We start from the raw sequence: 10,168 nt of genomic DNA on the forward strand, positions 1-10,168 counted from the left end.
ATAGAGAGTCATGGTCACTTATTTCTATTCAGTGTTCGAACCCGCCACCCAAAACTAGTTCAAATATGTGCCAAACTGGATCTGCCTCACAGATAGGAAGACAATGGATTCATGATGCATAATGGCCAGCCACTTTCTCTGTGGGGCTGCGTTCACATAGAAGTATTCGCTATTCGCTATTCGCTATTCGCTATTCGCTATTCGCTATTCGCTATTCGGGCACCGAATAAACCGCCACCCGCACCGTCAACTCACCATCCCATGCAGTGAGGATTTCTTCCTCCTACATCCCAGCAAGTCTTATTAACAATTTCTAAACTACATGAGAATGTCAGTCTACATGCTTGTTTTTGCTAAAGGGCAAATCCAGACCAAAAGCGTCGTTATTTCATAAACGAGAGACGGTATACGCTGCAAGAAAATCGAACAAGCTCGATTCCCACTTTGCTATACTTTTCGCAGCTATTCGTACTTTCGAATAGTGCCCTCTTATGTGAACCGGTGTGAGGAAATCCTATCGTTCGATTCAAGCTATTCGCGTGCCCTCGAAAAACGAGCCCGAATACCCGAATAGTATACTTCTATGTGAACGCAGCCACATGGACTAATAAGAAGGTCTTTCTCTGATCCCATCATCACCGCCGCCACCTGATTATGTGCATCTTAATGAGTACATCCAGATGTTTGGACAATGACGCCTGTGTAATAGTGCATCGTCACTCACAAAAGAACCGTTTCCCTTTATTGCGATCTTATTTGGCAGAGGCGCCTTTTCAGATTGTCGGCGGTGATGATGAGATTAGAGCATGAAAGCTTGTTTGAAATGTTTTTCTAATACTTTAGACTGAAACAGGTGACTGAATTAATTAACGAGCAATAAACGTCCATGTTTAGTAGGTCCACAGAAAATCCAAGTTCGAGATTCTGCAAATCACGCGCTCTTTCGAAACATCGTGCTGATGTGAGAAGGACTTCTGAGGAAGAACTGTCTCTATGATGGTAATTACTTTTAACTTTATTTTTACTTTATTCTATATATAAAACATTTAAAGCGAAAGACACGGCGATTAGCGAATAGACATTATGCAAAGATTGCAAAAGGGAAAATCAAAGTTAATCGACTAGGCATGTCTGAGCACTCAACTGACATACTGATTTATAAAGTACTATATAAGTCCTATATAGATGAAGATTATACCAAAACATCGGAATAATGCGGAAAGGGATAAAATCGGTCTTCCCTGTCCTGGACGGTACAGTTTCAAACACGTTCACAACATAAAGCTGTGATTTACACTTTTGCACATTAGCCTGTATTCGACCTTTGGCTTTCGCTGTAATAAATGTTAGCTATCATTGTGTAAAATTTGATTTAATTCAATGAATACACAAGCAAATTATATACAACAATAGACGTTTTCACATCAGCCCGATGTTTCGAAAAAGCGCGCTATTTTCTGACTTGGGAAAATAACCCGATCACGAAATAACGCGCTGTGATAATTACAAATTAGCGCGCTAACTTGTGATCGAGAAAATTTCTCGAGTCCAACTCGGGAAATTTCCGAAATAGCAGGATAATTAATGCGAACTAGCACGCTATTTGTGAGTATCTGAATATAAGAACGACCCAAGTCCATGGAAGACCATTTTTTCGAGTAAACTTAAAAAACTTCATATCTTTTTTTTTCAAAAAATTTGCCAAAAATTGGACTTGGGTCGTTCTTATATTCAGGTCTTCTAATGTTCGGACTGATGTGAATAGGAAATGAAATAGCGCGCTAATTTGCGATCGCGAAAACTATCTCGAGCTTGGATTTGTATCGGGCTGATGTGAAAACGCCTATTATGTTAAGTGAAAAACTAAACCACGGCTCAACGCCGGCACTTATTCAAACCTCGACCATGAAAGGCACAAAATGCACCTGTGGAACCAAGGAGGTTTTATACATGGAGTTTCAACTGGCTGTAATTATTCAAACAGTTGTCAGAATTCTTTTGATGTACAAATGAATTCCACAGGTGCACTTGTGCCTTTGATGATCGATGTTCCTTGCCGCCGTCTTGCTGAGCAATATGGAGATTCATTTTGAACGTTATAATAATGTTGGCTATATTTTGCTTATCTTTTCATTAAATGAAATGAAATTTCGATTAATGATAAAGCATGTAAAGCAAAAGACAATTCCGTCCAGAAATTTGCGCAAAAGTGTAAATTAGAGCTGTATCATGTGAAAATATTTGAAACTGTACCATCCTGGAAAGCTGGTTTTATCACCTTTCCGCTTAGTTTCCACAAATGAAACTAATATGGAATAATCTTCAAGTATATTCTTCAATAATAGATATATCAGATTAGTGACCGGGTATGACCAGTGGAGTATTTGTCATCTTTATTTCAGCATTTTTTGCTCAATTTCTATTCGCGCATCCTCATGTCTGTACCACCTACCTTTTATAAGAAGGGATAGCGAAAAGTAATTACCATCACAAAGAAATATCTTCCTTTGAAAGTGGCTAGTGCACTATGCTATGAGACACGAGTCATTTGTCTTCCTATCTGCGCGGCAGATCCTGTTTGGCACATGCTTCAAATATTTTTGAGCGGCGGCTTCGAACATCTAGCAAAGGAAATACGACGGTTGTGACTCCATTCTCTAGAACCTCCTTGGTGGAACTACTTTGTCCGTACACGCACACACACACACACACACACACACACACACACACACACACACACACACACACACAAAACTGACAGGTGTTTGAATAATACAGTTGGAACTCCAGCTCTTGAACCTCCCTGGTGGAACATCAACCTGACCATTAGGCTGCGTTCACGTAGAAGTATTCACTATTCGCTATTCGCTCTTCGCTATTCGCTCTTCGCTATTCGCTCTTCGCTATTCACTATTCGGGCACCCAGTACACCATCACCCGCACCGTCAACTCACCATCCCATGCAGTGAGGATTTCTTCCTCCTACATCCCAGCAAATCTTATTAACAATTTCTAAACTGCATCAGAATGTCAGTCTACGTGCGTATTTTTGCTAAAGGGCAAATCCAGACCAAAATTGTCATTATTTCATAAACGAGAGACGGTATACCTGCAAGAAAATCGAACAAGCTCGATTCCCACTCTGCTATACTATTCGCAGCTATTGGGTACTTTCGAATAGTGCCCTCTTATGTGAACCGATGTTAGGAAATCCTAATATCGTTCGATTCAAGCTATTCGCGTGCCCTCGAAAACGAGCCCCGAATACCCGAATAGTATACTTCAATGTGAACGCAGCCTAAGCTTTTATTTATTTTTTCGTTCTGTTTACACTTGCTTGCTTGGCACCGCAATTGCGGTGCTAACCCTGCTATTTTGGCCAGATAGTACGGGACTATCGGTGGGGATAGCCCACTTTGGCAAAAACAAGTGTAAACAGAAAGTGGGCTAAGGAAAGTCCGGTACCATCGGTGGGGCTAAGGCCCCCCTTAGCCCCACCGTTGATACGGGACTAACCAAAAATTTGCAAGTGTAAAAAGCCCTTATCGTAAGATGGTCGTAAGTCTGACGAAAGAAAAACTCAAGGCATTCTTACGGAAAACGTAAAAATTCTAGGGCCATTATTTAACTGAAAATCATTTCGTTTCTCTAAAAGATCTTAAGTTGTCCTTGCAAATTAAACAGCGTTCGTACGAAATTCGTAAGAAGGCCGTTAGAATCTGTGCCCCATCTACGAATCTCTACTTACTCCAGAATTCGGACGAACAGTGACATTCTTGCGAACGCATCGTTCGTACGAACCTTTGTGACAGTAGCTTAAATCAGACCAATAAATAAGCAAAATATACCCTATAGGTAAGTGTTAAAGATTCAGATTGCTCAGACTTGGGGCATCGACACCCGATCGTCAAAGGCACAATGCACCTGTGGAATTTTATGTATCCATAGAAAAATCACAGCTGCATGTTCTAACTACAATTACACAGCCAGTTAAAACTTCTTCTCTGAAGAACAAGTAGTCATGAAGATTTTTGAAAGATTACTCCACAACTTTCTTTGAACCCGTGACAACAAAGGGCAAAGAGAAACGCACGCAGTTAGGTTGCGTTCACATAGAAGTATACTATTCGGGTATACGGTGCTCGTTTTCGAGGGCACGCGAATAGCTTGAATCGAACGATAGGATTTCCTAACACCGGTTCACATAAGAGGGCACTATTCGAAAATGCCGAATAGCATAGAATAGTATAGCATACTAGTAGTGGGAATCGTGCTTGTTCGATTTTCGAACAGCGTATATACCATCTCTCGTTTATGAAATGATGACAATTTTGGTCTGGATTTGCCCTTTAGCAAAAATAAGCATGGAGACTGACATTCTGATGCAGTTTAAAAATTGTTGATAAGATTGCTGGGATGGTTGTGTAGGAGGAAGAAATCCGGATGGTGCGCGTGATGGTGCATTGGGTCGACTTGACGGCGCATAGCGAATAGCGAATAACGAATAGCGAATACCGTATACCGAATACCGAATACTTCTATGTGAACGTAGCCTTAGCGGGATATTTCTCTGTCCGTGTGAACGCTTACAAAAATTCTCGAGATTCGGATTGTGATCTCGCTATTTTGTACGCGTAAATGCGGCTATTGCGTTTCGGAAAATGACCTGTTCAAACACCCTACATCGCAAAGCAGATTTTGTATTTTAGTCTCAGTCTACATTTGTTGCTTTTTATGCACACACACACGCACACACACACACACGCACACACACACACAAACACACACACACACATACATTAATAATTACTCAAGGAAAATATACAGGTACTGCATTACCAATTAAACGAGAATCAAATAAATTATTACATGTGAGATTCTTTGGAAAGATTGCCGTTTGTAATATTAGTGACATGGTAAGGCTGGCTGTTACACAAGTAACTTGCATCCCTCCATTCAGCATCACACCTGCACAGATTATGTCAGCAGCCGTTGCTATAGCTCCCCCGTGGACGAAACTGTGTAGTTGAATTGAAAAATTCAAACAAAATTTATCCCCTGCTCAAGCATTCACACAATATTTTTCGGCATGTCCTTTCGATTAAACTTAAAAATCCAACTTGATGCATTTGATATGAATTATAACCATAATCATTTTTTTATGCCATTAATTTCCTCAAAGACTCTCCTTATTATAACTTGATGTTTGAATTAAAAAAAAAGTATTTTGTATTCTTTGTGGATATTGTTTCTTTCTTTTTTTCTGTGAAGACTTCTCCCGTGTGATCAAGACTATCCACTGTCCTAAGCAATAATCCAGTGATGTGGAAAGGAGGATATGTAAATACCGATTGTTATTTTTACTTGCTTATGATTATTTTATAGGTTTAGACAGATTTATAATATTACATGTATATTTTTGATTGTAAATAGCCTTGTAATTATGACATGGTTGCAAATATTTTAAACTCTATATTTTCATTGTAAACTGAAAGGATTTCAGTCTTTGAGTTGCTATACAGTCCATACACCACAATGTCATGTACTCAATTCAATTCAATTCAATTCAATTCAATTCAATTCAATTCAATTACAATCCTGGAATTAACTTTTCTGGAATTACATTTATTTTACTTATCTGAGATGACAGGCGCATTTCAAAGAAGTTATGTTGTAACAGTCACAGGCAAGGAAGTATTTCTCTACAAAAGAATACCAACAACAACAACAGCAAAAATCATATTTTCCTTTCAGCCATGATACCCTACAACCTCCGGTGAGTTCTTTTTGAACCCTTAGTACGTCGGTCCCCAACTTTTTGGAATATTCTATATAAGTGGACATGGGACTTTAAAATTTGTGGACTCTGATTTATATGTCTGATTTTAGTTTTAAACTTGAATAAAAACACAACATCAACATCTTATCTATAGATGCATTCCCGACCAAGTGTAGTCGCAAGGGTAAGAAAAGGTCACATTGTGATCAAGAGACGCTTAAACATAAAATTTGACACTTGGGACAGACAGCAGACCAAATAAAGACAAACGATGGACAAATGCCTGCTTTGGGCATTCCACAGTCTCATCTTCTCCTCTGGAGGGTGGGGTAATAGACAGTCAGCACGCTTTTAGCAATATTTAAGCATTGCTCTTAAATGCACTTGGCCATAACTTTATAAAAACAAAAACAAAACAAAACAATGATGACTAGGTTGTATGCTGTACTGTCCGTATTAGGACAGATTGATGATTCCATATCACCTTCACGAAAAACAACAACAATAACATAAATAGGAGACAGAAACACATAAAGGTACTTCCTGTGTACATTAATCTCGTACTCAGTACATCTTGGTCTATGTCTATTGCATAATATTTCATATTGAGTATGTTCATTCCAAATTGATCCAAATTAAGGCCGTGTCACACCTTTCCGGGCAAGCCTTGCGTGCGACTTGCAAAGAACAATTTTTGCTACCCGGAGGTCCCCTGAATGAGCCGCACATGACAGTACCTAGCACATACGCAAATCTTTTTACCCGCAACCATGTTTAGGCCCTGTCACACCTTTCCGGGCAAGCTATGCATTCTGTTGCGTGTAGGGATTTTCCAGCATACCAGGAATTTCTGAGGGCGAACAAGGATTTGGGCGAGCCAGTGCATGTGTCTTACTTGCTGGACGCGTTCGATCTACTTAAATTCTGTACTTGCGTGTATACTGTGTGACCTTTGTACCAGTCGCGTGGGGGCTGACAACTCAGTGAAGGAATTCCTCTGAAGGAATGACTAAAGTCCCACGGAATGTCATTATCTTGGCTGCATACGGGGACTACGAAGTACCTGCGTGGGAGTTGCCTGCGAAGTGCTGCCGCTAAGGGCCTCCTACTGGCGTCCTGCGTGAACCTCTCCGGGCATCCCCGCGACTCACCCGGAAAAAGTTTTGGTCATGCTCAAACAACGGCGTAAATCCGTACTGAGGAGTGGGGGGGGGGGGGGGGGATGGTCACCATCACCACGATTACAAGCCCATAACCGGACCGGCGCAGCCTTGGGGGGAGGGGGGGGGGGGAGAAGCTTGGTGACCCCCCCCCCCCCCCACACACACACACACATTTTACAGGGATCGGATGTCCCACTCTTTTGCATGAAATATAAAGTGGGAGGAAAGTGGCAGCAAAAATATGAAGACTTTTAGTTCTTGTTGCTTTTTTTTTCCTTCTCAGATGAATTTCGGCGGAAAATCAAACAAAAATCAACGAAAACTTTTGTTTTTGTTTTTGAAATATCTGTGAGAGGGAGCGGAACGACCGAACCGGGGGGGGGGGGGGGGGGGGGGGGAGGGTGTGTATGGGGGGATCCCACTCTCACACGAGGAAGATTTTGCATTTTCAGACCTGAAATTCAGCGATCTGGTGCACACTTTTGGTGCAATTTTGTTTTCTTTTCTTTAAAAAAACAATAAGAAAATGAAATATTCACAATATATTATTGAATGACTAAATCGTGGTATTTCAGCTCTTGCTCCGCCTGTGCGACATCACTGTGAAGGCCTACTAAATAATGGGGCCTATCACCGGCGTAGACAGAATATGATCTTAGGAGGAGCGGATATGTGAGGGAACGAAGCAAGCGGGGGGGGGGGGGGGGGGAGAGAGGGTATGGTAGGGGAGTATCCCCCTCCCACGGTGAAATCTTTTTGCATTTTGCAGTCCAAAAACTGCCGTTTGTAGCTATATTTTTCGCTTTGAAAATTAAGGGGGGCACACCGGGCGCACTGCTGTAAATCACTGGCAGCAACATCAGAAGAATGGCATAGCGATTAAATGCGAGCGAGCGGAGCGAGCGAGCTTGAAAATCTTGACATTTTACAGTCTAAAAACTACCGTCTGTAGCTATACTTTTTCGCTTTGGAAATTAAGGGGGGCCGCACCGGGCGCAACTGCTGTCAATCACTGGCAGCAACATCAAGAGAATGGCATAATGATTAAACGCGAGGGAGCGAAGCGAGTGAGCTTTAAAATTTTGACATTTTACAGTCCCCAAAACTGTCGTTTGTGGCTGTATTTTTTCGCTATGGAAATTAAGGGGCGCACCAGGCGAAAACTGCTGGCAATTACTGGCAGCAACATAAGGAGAATGGCACAATGATTAAATGCGAGCGAGCGAAGCGAGTGAGCTTTAAAATTTTGACATTTTACAGTCCCAAAACTGCCGTTTGTAGCTATATTTTTCTCTTTGGAAATTAAGGGGGGCGCACCGGGCGAAAACTGCTGGCAATTACTGGCAGCAACATCAGGAGAATGGAATAATGATTAAATGCGAGCGAGCGAAGCGAGTGAGCTTGAAAATTTTGACATTTTACAGTCCCAAAACTGCCGTTTGTAGCTATATTTTTCGCTCTGGAAATTAAAGGGGGCGCACCGGGCGCAACTGCCGGCAATTACTGGCAGCAACATCAGGAGAATGGCATAATGATTAAATGCGAGCAAGCGAAGCGAGTGAGCTTGAAAATTTTGACATTTTACAGTCCCAAAACTGCCGTTTGTAGCTATATTTTTCGCTCTGGAAATTAAAGGGGGCACACCGGGCGCAACTGCCGGCAATTACTGGCAGCAACATCAGGAGAATGGCATAATGATTAAATGCGAGCAAGCGAAGCGAGTGAGCTTGAAAATTTTGGCATTTTACAGTCCCCAAAACTGTCGTTTGTGGCTGTATTTTTTCGCTTTGGAAATTGAGGGGGCGCACCGGGCGAAAACTGCTGGCAATTACTAGCAGGAACATCAGGAGAATGGAATAATGGTTAAATGCGAGCGAGCGAAGCGAGCAAGCTTCAAAATTTTGACATTTTACAGTCCCAAAACTGCCGTTTGTAGCTATATTTTTCGCTCTGGAAATTAAAGGGGGCACACCGGGCGCAACTGCCGGCAATTACTGGCAGCAACATCAGGAGAATGGCATAATGATTAAATGCGAGCAAGCGAAGCGAGTGAGCTTGAAAATTTTGGCATTTTACAGTCCCCAAAACTGTCGTTTGTGGCTGTATTTTTTCGCTTTGGAAATTGAGGGGGCGCACCGGGCGAAAACTGCTGGCAATTACTAGCAGGAACATCAGGAGAATGGAATAATGGTTAAATGCGAGCGAGCGAAGCGAGCAAGCTTCAAAATTTTGACATTTTACAGTCCAAAAACTGCCGTTTGTAGTTTCAAAATTTTGGCTTTTTACAGTCCAAAAACTGCCATTTGTATAATAGCTATATTTTTAGCTTTGGAAATTAAGGGGGGCGCACCGGGCGAAAACTGCTGGCAATTACTGGCAGCAACATCAGGAGAATGGAATAATGGTTAAATGCGAGAGAGCGAAGCGAGTGAGCTTCAAAATTTTGACATTTTACAGTCCCCAAACTGCCGTTTGCAGCTATATTTTTCGCTTTGGAAATTAAAGATAATAAAAAGTTTTGGTACCTCAAAAGCTTCCCTGAATTTCCTTGTCTTGGTTTGTGTTTCAGGTTAAAGTACGTTGTCTGTGAGAATTACTCGCCCCAAAGTGCTCTCATGTCTTAGTAATCATGCAATAATGGTTTCGTACCAGAGCCGACGCTGACCAGCGTCGATAAATATTGTACGAAACCACTGACTGCGACCAGCAGCGTGCAGCCCATTGTACGCATAGCTAGCTGCGACCAGCAGCCCCATACGCATAGCGTAATGGGGCTTCGCATTGTAGCATTCAGGATCATGACAGAATTAGTATCGCGGGTAAATGTCAACTTAAAATCCAAAAATTTCTTCGATTTGAAGACTTACCAATTAAGTTGAAGTATTGAAAACAGGCTTCGAACAACGTTTGTTTCTGCCAATAGTCCCTTTCTGTTCGAATTGATGACTGAATGTGACTCGGTCGAGAGGACCTTGGGAGAGCTACATACACTGGATACCATGGCCAGCGCATGCGCACACAAACATCTTATCCGTTCATGGATTTGAAATTTGTGTGCACAGATGTGTTCGCATGCACTGGCTGTAGTATTCAGTGTACTGTATGTAGCTCTCCTAAGGTCCTGTCGACCGAGTCACATTCAGTCATCAATTCGAACAGAAAGGGACTATAGGCAGAACCAAACGTTGCCCGAAGCCTGTTTTCAATACTTCAAGTTAATTGGTAA

This window comes from Diadema antillarum, unplaced genomic scaffold (assembly GCF_040938485.1).
Source record: "Diadema antillarum isolate AM-2024a unplaced genomic scaffold, OU_Dant_1.0 scf00000147, whole genome shotgun sequence".
Lineage (NCBI taxonomy): Eukaryota > Metazoa > Echinodermata > Echinoidea > Diadematoida > Diadematidae > Diadema > Diadema antillarum.